The sequence below is a fragment of the Cupressus sempervirens genome, chromosome 3, assembly GCF_028749045.1.
Source record: "Cupressus sempervirens isolate cs-2001-9-10 chromosome 3, ASM2874904v1, whole genome shotgun sequence".
Classification (NCBI taxonomy): Eukaryota; Viridiplantae; Streptophyta; class Pinopsida; order Cupressales; family Cupressaceae; genus Cupressus; species Cupressus sempervirens.
Genome location: NC_143120.1, coordinates 208,373,562 through 208,388,883, shown reverse-complemented (window position 1 = coordinate 208,388,883; position 15,322 = coordinate 208,373,562).

Genomic DNA, 15,322 nt, shown 5'->3' with positions numbered 1-15,322 from the left:
TAAACACATGCATCACAACACATAACACAAAATTTGATCGCCCAAAAACCCTCCAAAATGAGAAGGTAAAACTAGGGTGGGGATGATACCCACAAAATATCACTAGCAATAATGTTTGACCACTTTTGAACACCTGCCCTATTAAAGGCTTTACACTATGTCAATAGTGACCTATCTAAAGGATTTACAGACACTTTACATGAAGTGTTACCCTGTCAAAGGATTTTATCACCTTGTAAAAGGTTCTACAACCTAGCTATTAAGCTAACCTATTGATGTAGGAGCATCCAGAGGTATAAGGGCAATCCTATGTCACCCAAAAAAAAACACCTAGACATAGATTTTGTTTCATGTGTTTTCATTTTTGGATACCCATTTGGGTCAAATAAAGGTGTAAGGTGTACACTTGAATTGTGTCGCACTCTAAACCATTCTATCCAAATGATTCCATGAGTTGGAATGCTTGGATGCCAGCTTAGAGCTCCCTATCCATGGAGTGCAAGAGAGTGTATTTCAAGTTCAAGGGCTCTCAGATGAGCCTTAGAGATACTCTTCTTGCTAGTAAACCATGCAATGGGAGGTTCCAAAGACAAGATGCAAGAATGCAAATGTCCCAAGGAGTTCCTCAAGAATGCAATGCAAATGAAAATTAAGCTAGAATAAGATGCAAAGTGGAGCTATGCTAAAACATGTATGAGAGTGTTACAATACCATTATTAAGCTATGTGAGATTAAGCTACATGTAAAAATGAAAGCTAAGCTAAGCTAGAATGTCGTGATGTCATGGATGAGAGAATGTAGACAAGAAATAAAAGTTCTCCACAAAGCTCCAAAGAAACCTGTTAGAAAACCTGCAACATAACAATATTCAAAATGAGGATGGATCCTTTGAAGGGGAAAGCTCTCTCTCTTTTAAAGTCGTATGGATGGTAGAGATCAAGATGAAGATGGTGGATGATCAACGGTGGAATTTGAAAATAGGTGTGATCCATGTGCACACACAAGTCAACCAATAGAATATAAGTTGACTTGTCATATAAGACAAAAGTCTCACAAGCCTTTTCTTTTAATTGTAAAATAGAAAAAGGACTTTATATATGCACTTTAAGTGGGTTAGAAGAATGGGGTGTTTTATTTAATTGAAATGGGACATGCTCTTTTAATCAAATAATGAACTTAGGATAGCATAGTCAAACTATAGGTTATAATCAAATAAATTGATTATTAACAATTTGGTCTAGGTAAGTGATTAAATTAATTTAGCCAAAATGTTGAAAAGGGGGCTAATAATCTAGATGACCATTTTTAGGTGATTACATAAGGAAACTTGGAAATAAAGAATATAGCAACCATTTCCACATAACCCATAATAGATTTGAAATAAACACGGAATTAATATCCACATGCAAGAGAATAGACAACATACCCACAAAATTGTGACACAAGATATACCCTGGGAAACCCTCATTGAGGGAAAAACCCAGCCTCCAAAAGCATCCATCACCATGTATTATTCAGCAAAAAATACCATTGCAATACAACCATGGAAGCCTTCATGGCCATAGCCACAATTGAAAAAACTATGTGAACAAGCATGAATCCACACATCCCATGCCATGCTTCCAACCTTCACAAATGCTCCCTTGGCTAACCTGTCAAGCCTTTTCCCACTTAACTCTTGCCTTTCTCACTCTTACTCTTATTCTACAACAACTACCCTTGTGGTTGCTTATATAGTAGCAAGTCCCACAAAACCATCAAGTGGTATTACATAAACCATGTGCTACCTAACCCACTGACCCCACATTTAATATTGGGCATTTAATTTTTTTTTCCAATATTAAATAATTACATAAAATATTATCACAATGTTACAATACAACTCATCAAGAATATTCTACGAGAATCTTTACATGTTGCACGTCCATCTAGGTGGAATATTACATAATAAAATAACAATATTATGCAATGTGTGAAACACCCATTATCTCAACAATCTCCCACTTTTTGTATACATTGCATAGGGTCAATCCATAGCCACATAAATGAACAAGGGAACAATCCCTCCCAGGACATCCACCATCATGGATCAAAATATACCAAGTGCTCCATCTCGGTACCCGCAACAAAAATCAAAGTATCCAGCATCTCAAACATGAATGATCTCACCTCCTATTATGCCACTACCACTGGACATACATAGAAGCCATCCAAAGAGAAAGCCACCCAACTTGTCACATTAGAAGATCATAAAATCCTGTACCAACTGAAATTCCAAGCACAAATAACCTAATCCAAAGGTAATCACATGTATCCATAGTTGTCAAAATATATCCATAGCTGAAATAGCACCCATAGCAAGTGCCAAACCCATCCAACTATCCATACCTCAAAGGTATAACAAGTGAATCTCATATCATTGACATATCCAATCTGTAACTTGCAATCACAAGCCTCAAGAGCAATACCTGCCACATATATACCAAGAAGCTCCCACTGCAAAAGATAATGTCAAATCTATAACCAATCCACTCACAACATCTCAAAGAAGTGAATCCATGTAGTATCAAGGACATCCACAATACATAAACTAACATCCTGCAAGAACAACTCTGATAACAAATCTCCAATAGTCTCCCAAATTCTCCACAACCAATAGAGGAAAGAGATAAAGTAATAACCATGTCATCTCTCATATGACATGCATGAGCACAAACCAGTGATCACAATCTCTAACCAATAACCAAGACCAGAGAAAATCATGCAAATCATAACCTATATCATGTCCTTCTACACACACCTCTAGATGTAAACTGTGCAAGTATGATCTCCTCCATAAAACCCCAACAAGAAGCCTCAACAACACTCAAACCATACCATATAACTAATCATGGATGTTGTTGGTATTTGAAAATGTTACCCATTTCCAATTACCCTGATGAGAACAAAACGCATCTAGGGGCAGCTAACTCCCATTTTCAACATGCCCATTCAGACACCAGGCCAACTATAAGGCTATACTCCTTCTGCACTTCAGGCTCTGCAAAACCTAGGTGAGTGAACCTATAGATTCCTTATATGGTACCAGTTGTTAAAGCATACACTGAATCTATTATGAAGCAGATAAAATCCTTATTTCTCCTAATAACTCATGAAGTAACATCAGTCTATAGTAGCTAAATGTAGATATAGGAACCTCATAAGCTGAGTAAGGGAAATCTATTATAACTCTTCAACATGAAAGGGGAAAAGTGTTTGATTATTGATGTTGATCTCAGCAAAACCTCAAATATGCAGCAGTATAACAGGTGATCCTATAAATGATCAGTGCCTTATCCATTAGGGAAATCCTATACTCTAGAGTTACGCATCCTTGAACATCAATCAACACATGGCATATGTTGAGACATTCATGTTCAATTTGTTCACCTTATGAATTAGACAACAATATCCAATACAACCCCATATTTTCACACATCCTTCTCAATGAATCTGCAACCTTGTGTGTAACCACAAGCAATTATATGACTCCTTGATTCAAAGGCAAGAAAACTTCAAACATACAACTGGGCAATTGCAAATAGGTTCAAGATCTTTGTTCTTGAACATATAAAATTACAAATTCAACAAGAAAGGAGATAGAGTTATATTGAAATTCAAAACCTTCTTTACATTGTATTTATCTCCTTGAAATAAGTACATTAGGAATGCATAACAAGATACAAGATCACACTACTATATCAGAACTATATATGAAATCCATATGTTGTTCATAAAAAATATGTTGGGTGTGTGGCTTTCACAGCCTGAGCAGAGCTCTAAGAACTGGAAAAATAGAAAACCAACCAACAACCTGCAACCGAGAAAGAACAGAAAGATATAACAAATAAAGAATTCCCGAATTCATTATACAGCCGACATCTATCCCTTCAAAATTCCTTCCCTTGGAAATTGATCAACCTCTTTCTTCCATCTCCCCCTAATCTGATTTTTGCTTTGTCATTACTGTAACTGATTTGAGAAATATCTCCATTGAAATGATGAAACCTTTTTTGGTCACCAAAATATCTGATTACCCCATGAAAATGCCAGTGAAAATTAGTTTTTACTAAGTAAATCTGAACCAATTCGACCCTAACTAAATTTCCATTGCCTTTTACTGATATTCAGCTCATTACCTTGACAAAAAATCAAATCTCAACTTCCTGATCTGTAAACGGTTGCACTTCGGGTACCTGAAATAAAACCTCCTATAGCTTGAGCCAGCTACTACCTATGCAAAAACTGACTCCAGAATCGGATAGTTCGTCTTCTCCTGATTCTGATGATGTATAACATCGCCTATTTTACTTATCAGAAACCCAGTGAAAATAATTTTAAAAATTACCCCTCTGGTATAAAAAACATGGTCTTCACATTTGATTTTTTAAATTTATTTGAAAATTTTTAAAAAAACTAAAGTCCAAACTTTATAAAAAATAAAAATCCTTTTGATTTTAAAAAAAATCATGCACGTCCAGTTTGAAAATGAATAATAAAAAGAATTTTTTATTATTTTCAAATTTCTCTTCACCCCTTAGAATTTGGGGTCAAACTGATTTGACCAGTGCCACATGGCACTTCTTGATTGGTCTAGATCTGCACCATCTTCCATGTCATCACCCAACTAGGACTCATGCTATGTGTCAAAAATCTGCTTCCCTGCATTATTTATCTACCACGCAACTCTTTTTGTAGGGAAGCGCCAGCTATCGAATCTCGCCACGTGGCAAAATTTGACGCTCCCATTTGAACTGCCCATATCAAAACAGTGACCTCATTATTTGTGGGACCTACGATGCCATGTGGCACCCAGGCGCATCCTTGCATTATTTAACTACCGTGCAACTCTTTTTGCGAGGAAGTGTCATTCGTCGATCTTCAACATGTGGCGGCATCTGGTTCAACGATGCCACATCAGCGTTCTCGTGTTTTCGTTTAAAATTTTGTGTTTCCTCTATCATGCGTTGACATCATCCATGGGGACCACAACATGCACCTTGGCTTCCAAAAGTCATCCACTTCAATTCACATTGTTTAATGAGTCCTTTAGTATTTAAACTATAAAATTACTTCGTCATTTACCAATGTGGGATATACATTATCTGCTCCTGCTTCCATTTAGTGTGGACGGCTCTCTAATCTTTGGATGCGGCTCCACTTTATACATCAATCTACTCTTCTTTAGTATTGCTGAATGTGGTAGCTCTTTGACCTACGGCTTATTACTTGCATGATCTTCATGATGGGCAACTTCCAAATTCATTCTTTCTTCTTGGCCACGTTTTTCTCAAGTCTCAAGTCTGCTTGTCTTTGCTTTGACCTACATGGGCTTTGCTCTACCTTTTAAAAACTTCTAGAGAAGACGTGGGCCTCTTGCCTTGTCAACTCCCACTACGTCAAAACATAGGGCTTCCCTTCCATTTGCTTCTGCTACTTGATGTCTAAGCTTAATGTGTGGTTCCATGATTTCAGCGCAGGGTGTTCTTTTGGTTGCCTGCCATGTTGGATGGCGTCCTCCACTACAAAAATGTGGACCTCCCCTACTGCAACTCATAGCTTTCCTTGTTCCTGCCGCTTCCTTGACTAGCGCTGACTCCTAAATATGACATTTTTATGCTGAGGTGGCTTTGACATGAAGGTCCCTTGCTTAGAATGTGTGGATTTCTTAAGCTTTCATCTACTATGTTGCTTTGCTCACACGAGACATGGTGGAAGCATTCTTTTGATTGCTTTGACCTATGTTGAGCTCCCCTGCTTCTCTTTTTTTGTTTCTTGTTATGCTTCACGTGGATCTCTATTTTTTTGTAGGCATGAACTTCCTTGGACTGCAGCTTTTTGTCAATGGCATTCGATTATTCCTTTCTTGCTATGAGTTTCCTTCTATTGATATGTCTTCTTATATTTTATTTCCCATAAGCTCCCCTGCGTCCTTGCATGAAGTGGCCTTCTTACATTGTATGGAGCTCTTTTATCTAGCTATGCCCCTATTCTATTTGAGACTAGAAGCTTTCTTTTTATATACTACGCTTGGTTCTTTTTACACATGCATTGATTGCCCCAAATAATGGCATCTTCTATTTTGCATGTATTCCTCTGTAAAGGTATTGCTGACTTTCTCATTTGCATGGAATGGCTTTGTTTTCAATTTAGACACCTTTAGAAGTTTCTCCTTGTCTTCAAACATTTTCCTCTTTTGTTCTACGTGTAGGTTACCATGTTTAATGCAACTCTAGTGAATGACTACTTGCATTCTTTATGTGAACCATGGAGGATACCATGACTGAGAAGCCATCCTCACTTTGTTTACAAACATCAATGACAACTAATGATCGTGAGGCTCTCCTTTTCTTTTGTGAGACATTATGTTTGTCATTTATTGCAGTGACTCCATGATCTTCCAATGATACTCTGAACCGGAGCTGATGAAGCCATGCCAGACTTAACAAATTTGAATGTCATCTCTTTAAGACTTTCCAAATGCAAGCCTCTTCTTCCACCCTTTTATCTTGATAAAGCCGACGAACATGAAGCACACCAAGCATTGCAAGTGTAGCCATTACTGCCCCAGGAACAAGAAACCAATTTGTTGAATGCCTATCAGATTGCTGAAGTCAGTTGGACCCCAAAGTGGGTCCGACTAAAATAATTTTCATTTTCAGGTGACTGTCGTCTCAAATTGATTTAATAGCCATCTGATAGAAGTCTAAATCAAAATTTGTCACTGAACTACTAATTAAGACTCATTTTGTCACTTTTTTGCAAATTGTCAATTTGATATTAGGAGGTCCGTTAACTACCTTTGAAAACTGACCCAAACCTCTAACTAAGCTTTGAAACTCGGGATCTCTGTTCTTTCTGACATGATCAATAGGCTTGCCAAATCTTGTTGCATGATGACATCAGGGTCAAAATATATTGACCTCCAAAGTTGCCAACTTAAATTCACCTGCAGATAAACATGTTAGAAAACTGGAAAGTGTGTTTGGTTTGAGCTTCAAAGATTGGGCAAAAGGGCACACGAGTTAATGAAAAATGGGGTGTTAAATCTCTGTCATGAGGTGAATATGAATACGTAGTTTGGGCTCATGATGAATAACAAGACACGTATGGTGGACGTTCAAAGTAGGCTACTCAAAATTTTGCAACTGGACATGCTGACAGAAAGCATTTTTTGCGAATGGAATTGACCTGGAAAAGTGTGCATACGGATTCGTCAAGGCTTAAAAATTGATATACTTATAGTATTTTTAGAGGAAAACATAGTGGTACAATCTATTTGACTTGACCAATCACAGATCAAGAGATATGACATCACAAATAGGGGTACTAATAAATTTGCAAGTGCTGACACCAGCAAAAGGTCAGAAATTCCATTTGGAATCACACTTGAAAATTGATCAAATAGATTCGTCATGAGCTAAAACTTGAAACATGAAAAGTCTCTAATGTCTATAATGCAATGCAAAAGGAATTTCATCATTTTGATCAACTGGTCAAAATTTATGGCACGTCAAACAGGGCTTCCCAGAATTTTGAATATTTTGCAAAAACATGAAAATAGTAACTGACCAACTTTAAGGGGTTCAAAACCTAGACAAATGGACTCAAAATGAGTCAAAATCTGAAATATAGGTTCTTAGATATAGACACTAGACACTCTCAAAGTAGAAAGTCACAAAACCTTTCTGGGTATGAGATATTCAAATGCAAACACAGCCTCATGTCGCTGTTTGACACTAGGGCAGAATTGCAAATTTGACAAATGCTCGAAAAAGGACTCTGCCAAATAGCTCATAATGATGATTTATCTTCATGGAATAGGTAGACAGACTGAATGGAAGGTGTTAGAAACATTAAACACCATTTATGCATTAACTCAATGGTGAGGTACATAGGCTTCACACAGCATTTATAGGCCTAAATTTTTTAATAGTGCTCAAAATTGACCATGCAATTTAGAGCGCCAACAGTGGCTCTTTCTGGAGATGCATGCCCCTTGTGAGCATGGAAAGGATTCAGATCTCTAGGAGAAGCAGACCACACACCTAACTTCAAAACTTCTCTCGAACAGCTTTATTGAAAGTAGGGAAATCTACAACTACTATATACAAGGGATGGCCCCAGGCCACCAGAAAAGTTTCAAAATTTTTTACCTCTATCATACACTTGATTTTCATTTACATCTTCTTGAGGTAAACTAAAATTCTCATTTCCATTTGTTTCACCCAACATATCAGCATTTGCAATTAGCTCAATAAGGAAAACAAAATTGCTATCATCATCTTCATAGTGCATATAAAAATCAAACAAACTTTCTACACCTTGCCCACTATGAAAACATGGATCAGCATGATCATGACAACTGATATCAAACTGAAACTGATCACTACTGACTAAATGATGGATTCTTCCAACTGGAAACACAAAGTGCTCATATTCAACTTCATTTAATGAGTTACATGGAGCAGATTGTAACTCACCTTGTGCCTCCATAAATGAAGAGTATGTGAAATCTGATCATTGCCTACTTGCAACCATGTTACTCATCGAATCAAATTTATCCTTTGTTGAGACCTCCTCACGTTCAAACAACTGATTAGTCACCAAAATTGAAAACTCATTCTGAAAGTACTAATCCAAACTATGTTGATCACTATCATCTTCTTCATCAAACTGAAAGTTAGAATACACCTTGAACTTATCTTCACAAGACTTAGTAGCATATAAAGGAAAATCTATAATCTGATTGACAATATTCACTATTTTCCTCTTCATCATATGAAACATCAAAACAATGTTCAACAAGATCAACATAAAAAGAATCTGAAACAGCATTAACCTTCCCTTCATTAACATAATCAGCATTCAACAAATCATTATGTGCAAAGACATTTGAGGAACTATCACCTACACCTCCAAAATCTGATAAGGATTGTTTGGATTCTACCTCTTTTTCCACATCAAACTTTGGGGAATTGATTTGACTGAATGAGAAAGTATTATGAGAGAAAATATGAAGATCCTCGAAGATACTTACGTGCTTTTCAAACTCACGAGCCAACAAATCAAAGATTTCATCGGAACTCAAGAAGACTGCCTCACAAATCTTCTCCTGGATGTGATTGTCATTTGGATAACATGAAGAACTTACAACAAGAAGATCATTAGTGTAACAATCTGGAAAATTAGAATTATTACAACATTCTTTCTTATCATGGCAATCATTCCCCTTATTGTTGTTACAAATTTCTTCAACTTCATATTCACTATAACAAAGTTTATCTTCTCTTTTATATCCATCTTTTTCATGCTAATCGCTATTACCTAACTCAGTAACATTTGAATCCACCTCTTCACATTCGAAAGACATATTATCTTGCTCTACAGATTCATTGTATTCATTGCTACCTTGGCTTTCAGCACACTCATTATCATTAGAAGATATGTCATGAAATCTGTAACCACCACTTTCCATCTCCTCAATAAATTTTTCAATTTGCAAAATTATTTGTAACCTTATAGGTGCTGGCCAATTGACTAAATCGGGTACGAGAACATCAAGGAAAACACTAGGTAGTGAAGATTCCTCAGGTCTACAATAAAAAGGCATCTTACTGATTACTGACTTAAGCCTTAAATAAAATTCTTCAGCACTTAAACCTTGAATACTTCCTACCTCAATTCTTAAAAGATTGACAATCCTTTGATAAACTAGTCTATTCAACATAGCAATATTATTATTCACAATTTCCAAACTCTCAGAATTTGGCAAACTAATCTCAGATGTGAGATCTGACTCTATTATAGAACGATATTTATACCTGTTCTTTCTAGTGCTGAAAATCACTTAATAGAGGCAACTGTTTTAAACACTTGACTTCCATGAAAAGAAACATGAAAATCAAAATACCTCAAGTGCTGATTGCTGAGCTTCGATCTGCAGACTTGGCATAGGTGCAAGACTGAAATTATTTACACCATTGATCAAACTTTGTAGAGTCACCACTATCAATAATTTTAGATCTGCCCATACAACTAAAAGTCCTTTGAAATTTTGCAATGAAATAAATTAGGAACAAACTAGTATAGAGATTTGAGAGTCGCCACTCACACTTGGTGAGAAATAAAACATAATTTGTCACTTGACAAATCTGAACTAGACCTTTAATGTAGGAGAAAATTGCAGATCATTATTATCTTGAAAAGAATTTACACTTTATGAATCGATTCTTGACTCTGGACTTTCTCAACAGCACTTGCAAACTAAACTGATTGAAGATAGACCTATAACGGTCATAGCACACAATTTGCATCCAGTTTTACAACATACTACTATCCATGAATAAAGCTCAACTGGGGTGCATGATATTTGAGTAAGAGACCTGGAAAACACATCAGATAACCTACTACTGCAACTTTTTTTATGCACTTCTTCTACTGTATTGAATCTCCTCTCTTAAATTTTCAAGGTTTTTCTTACCTCTAATTCAATACAGTTCCCCAGTAGAGTCGCCATCTTGTTGGTGACTTGGATGGGCCAAACCCAACTGAGAGTAGGACTGAAATATTCAAATTATACACCATAGACTCTTGTCCTTTTAACAGTGATTTACTTCACTATCATTCCCCAGTAGAGTCGCCATTTTGTTGGTGTTTGAAAATGTTACCCATTTCCAATTACCCTGATGAGAACAAAACGCATCTAGGGGCAGCTAACTCCCATTTTCAACATGCCCATTCAGACACCAGGCCAACTATAAGGCTATACTCCTTCTACACTTCAGGCTCTGCAAAACCTAGGCAGGTGAACCTATAGATTCCTTATATGGTACCAGTTGTTAAAGCATACACTGAATCTATTATGAAGCAGATAAAACCCTTATTTCTCCTGATAACTCGTGGAGTAACATCAATCTACAGTAGCTAAATGTAGATCTAGGAAACTCATAAGCTAAGTGAGGGCATTCTATTATAGCTCTACAACATGAAAGGGGAAAAGCATTTGATTATTGATGTTGATCTCAGCAAAACCTCAAATATGTAGTAGCATAACAGGTGATCCTATAAATGATCAGTGCCTTATCCATTAGGGAAATCCTATACTCCATAGTTACGCATCCTTGAACATTAATCAACACATGGCATATGCTAAGACATTCATGTTTAGTCTGTTCACCTTATGCATTAGACAACAATATCCAATATAAACCCATATTTTCACACATCCTTCTCAATGAATCTGCAACCCTGTGTGAAATCACAAGAAATTATATGACTCCTTGAGTCAAAGGCAAGCAAACTTCAAACATACAACCGGGCAATTGCAAATAGGTTCAAGATCTTTGTTCTTGAACATATAAAATTACAAATTCAACAAGAAAGGAGATAGAGTTATATTGAAATTCAAAACCTTCTGCACATAGAGTTGTATTGAAATGTAGATCTAGGAAACTCATAAGCTGAGTGAGGGCATTCTATTATAGCTCTTCAACATGAAAGGGGAAAAGCATTTGATTATTTATGTTGATCTTAGCAAAACCTCAAATATGCAATAGTATAACAGGTGATCCTATAAATGATCAGTGCCTTATCCATTAGGGCAATCCTATACTCCAGAGTTACGCATCCTTGAACATTAATCAACACATGGCATATGTTGAGACATTCATGTTCAGTCTATTCACCTTATGAATTAGAGAACAATATCCAATATAAACCCATATTTTCACACATCCTTCTCAATGAATCTGCAACCCTGTGTGAAATCACAAGCAATTATATGACTCCTTGAGTCAAAGGCAAGCAAACTTCAAACATACAACCGGGCAATTGCAAATAGGTTCAAGATCTTTGTTCTTGAACATATAAAATTACAAATTCAACAAGAAAGGAGACAGAGTTATATTGAAATTCAATAAGTACATTAGGAATGCATAACAAGATACAAGATCACACTACTGTATCAGAACTATCTATGAAATCCATATGTTGTTCATAAAAGATATGCTGGGTGTGTGGCTTTCACAGCCTGAGCAGAGCTCTAAGAACTGGAAAAATAGAAAACCAACCAACAACCTGCAACTGAGAAAGAAAAGAAAGATATAACAAAGAAAGAATTCCCGAATTCATTATACAGCAGACATCTGTCCCTTTAGAATTCCTTCCCTTGGCAACTGATCAACCTCTTTCTTCCATCTCCCCCTGATTTAATTTTTTCTTTGTCATTACTATAACTGATTTGAGAAATATCTCCGTTGAAATGATGAAACCTTTTTGGGTCACCAAAATATCTGATTGCCCCATGAAAATGCCAGTGAAAATGAGTTTTTACTGAATAAATTTGAACCAATTTGACCCTAGCTGAATTTCCATTGCCTTTTACTGATATTCAGCTCATTACCTTGACAAAAAATCAAATCTGAACTTCCTGATCTGAAAACGGTTGCACTTCAAGTACCTGAAAGAAAACCTCTTGTAGCTTGAGCTAGCTACTACCTATGCAAAAACTGACTCCGAAATCGGATAGTTCGTCTTCTCTCAATTTCGGCGATATATAACATTGCCTATTTTTCTTATTAGAAACCCATTGAAAATATTTTTAAAATGACCCCTTTGGTATAAAAAACATGGTCTTCACATTTGATTTTTTAAATTTATTTGAAAAATTTTTAAAAAACTAAAGTCCAAACTTTATAAAAAAAAAAGCTTTTGATTTTTAAAAAAATATGCATGTCCAGTTTGAAAATGAATAATAAAAGGAATTTTTTATTATTTTCAAATTTCTCTTCACCCCTCAGAATTTGGGGTCAAACTGATTTGATCGGTGCCACATGGTGCTTCCTGATTGGTCTGGATCTGCACCATCTACCATGTCATCACCCGACTGGAACCCACGCTATGTGTCAAAAATTTTCTTCCCCACATTATTTATCTACCGTGCAACTCTTTTTGCGGGGAAGCGCCAGCCATCGGATCTTGCCATGTGACGAAATCTGACGCTCCCATTTGAACTGCCCATATCAAAACTGCGACCTCATTATTTGCAGGACTCGTAGTGCCACGTGGCACCTAGGCACATCCCCATATTATTTAACTACCGCGCAACTCTTTTTGTGAGGAAGCACCGTTCGTCGATCTTCAACATGTGGCGGCATCTGGTTCAATGATGCCACATCAGTATTCTCACGTTTTCGTTTAAAATTTTGCGTTTCCTCTGTCATGCGCTGACATCATCTGCAGGGACCACAACATGCACCTTGGCTTTCAAAAGTCGTCCACTTCAATTCACATTGTTTAATGAGTCCTTTAGTATTTAAACTATAAAATTACTCCCCCATTTACCAATGTGGGATATACATTATCTGCTCCTGCTTCCATTTCGCATGGATGGCTCTCTAATCTTTGGCTATGGCTCCACTTTATACATCAGTCTACTCTTCTTTAGTATTGCTGAACATGGCAGCTCTTTGACCTATGGCTTATTACTTGCGTGATCTTCATGATGGGTGGCTTCCAAATTCATTCATTCTTCTTGGCCACGTTTTTCTCAAGTCTCAAGTCTGCTTGTCTTTGCTTTGACCTGTGTGGGCTTTGCTCTACCTTTCAAAAAAATTTGGAGAAGACATGGGCCTCTTGCCGTGTCAACTCCCACTACGTCAAAAAATAGGGCTTCCCTTCCATTTTCTTCTACTGCTTGAAATTTTGGCTTAATGTGCGGTTCCATGATTTCAGTACAGGATGTTCTTTTGGTTGCCTGCCATGTTGGATGGCGTCCTCCACTGCAAAAATGTAGACCTCCCCTGTTGCAAGTCATAACTTGCCCTATTCCTACTAATTCCTTGACTTGCGTTGAATCCTACATATGATGTTTTTATGCTTAGGGTGGCTTTGACATGAAGGTCCCTTGCTTAGAATGCATGGATTTCTTAAGCTTTCATCTGCTATGTTGCTTTGCTCAAGCGAGACATGGTGGAAGCATTATTTTGATTGCTTTGACCTACGTTGAGCTCCCCTGCTTCTCTTTGTTTGTTGCTTGTTATGCTTCACATGGATCTCTATTTTCTTGCAAGCGTGAACTTCCTTGGACTGCGGCTTTTTGTCAATGGCATTCGATTATTCCTTTCTTGCTACGAGTTTCCTTGCATTGATATGTCTTCTTATATTTTCTTTCCCATAAGCTCCCCTACGTCCTTGCATGAAGTGGCCTTCTTACATTGTATGGAGCTCTTTTATCCAGCTATGCCCTTGTTCTATTTGAGACTGGAAGCATTCTTTTTATATACTACGCTTGGTTCTTTTTACACATGCATTGATTGCCCCAAATAATGACGTCTTCTATTTTGCATGTGTTCCTCTGTAAGGTATTGCTGACTTTCTCATTTGCATGGAATGGATTTGTTTTCAATTTAGACACCTTTAGAAGTTGCTCCTTGTCTTCAAACGTTTTCCTCTTTTGTTCTACGTGTAGGTTGCCATGTTTAATGCAACTCTAGTGAATGACTACTTGCATTCTTTATGTGAACCATGGAGGATACCATGACTGAGAAGCCATCCTCACTTTGTTTACAAACATCAATGACAACTAATGATCTTGAGGCTCTCCTTTTCTTTTGTGAGACATTATGTTTGTCATTTATTGCAGTGACTCCATGTTCTTCCAATGATACTCTGAACCGGAGCTGATGAAGCCATGCCAGACTTAACAAATTTGAATGTCATCTCTTTAAGACTTTCCAAATGCAAGCCTCTTCTTCCACCCTTTTATCTTGATAAAGCCGACGAACATGAAGCACACCAAGCATTGCAAGTGTAGCCATTGCTGCCCCAGGAACAAGAAACCAATTTGTTGAATGCCTATCAGATTGCTAAAGTCAGTCAAACCCCAAAGTGGGTCCAACTAAAATAATTTTTGTTTTTGGGTGACTTACACCTCAAATTGATCTAATAGCCATCTGATAGAAGTCTAAATCAAAATCTATCACTGAACTACTAATTAAGACTCATTTTGTCACTTTTTTGGGAACTGTCAATTTGATATCAGGAGGTCCGTTAACTGCCTTTGAAAACTGACCCAAACCTTTGACTAAGCTTTGAAACTCAGGATCTCTATTCTTTCTAACATGTTCAACAGGCTTGCCAGATCTCCTTGCATGGTGACATCAGGGTCAAAAGATATTGACCTCGAAAGTTGCCAACTCAAATTCACCTGCAGAAAAACATGTTAGAAAACTGGAAAGTGTGTTTGGTTTGAGCTTCGAAGACTAGGCAAATGGGCACATGA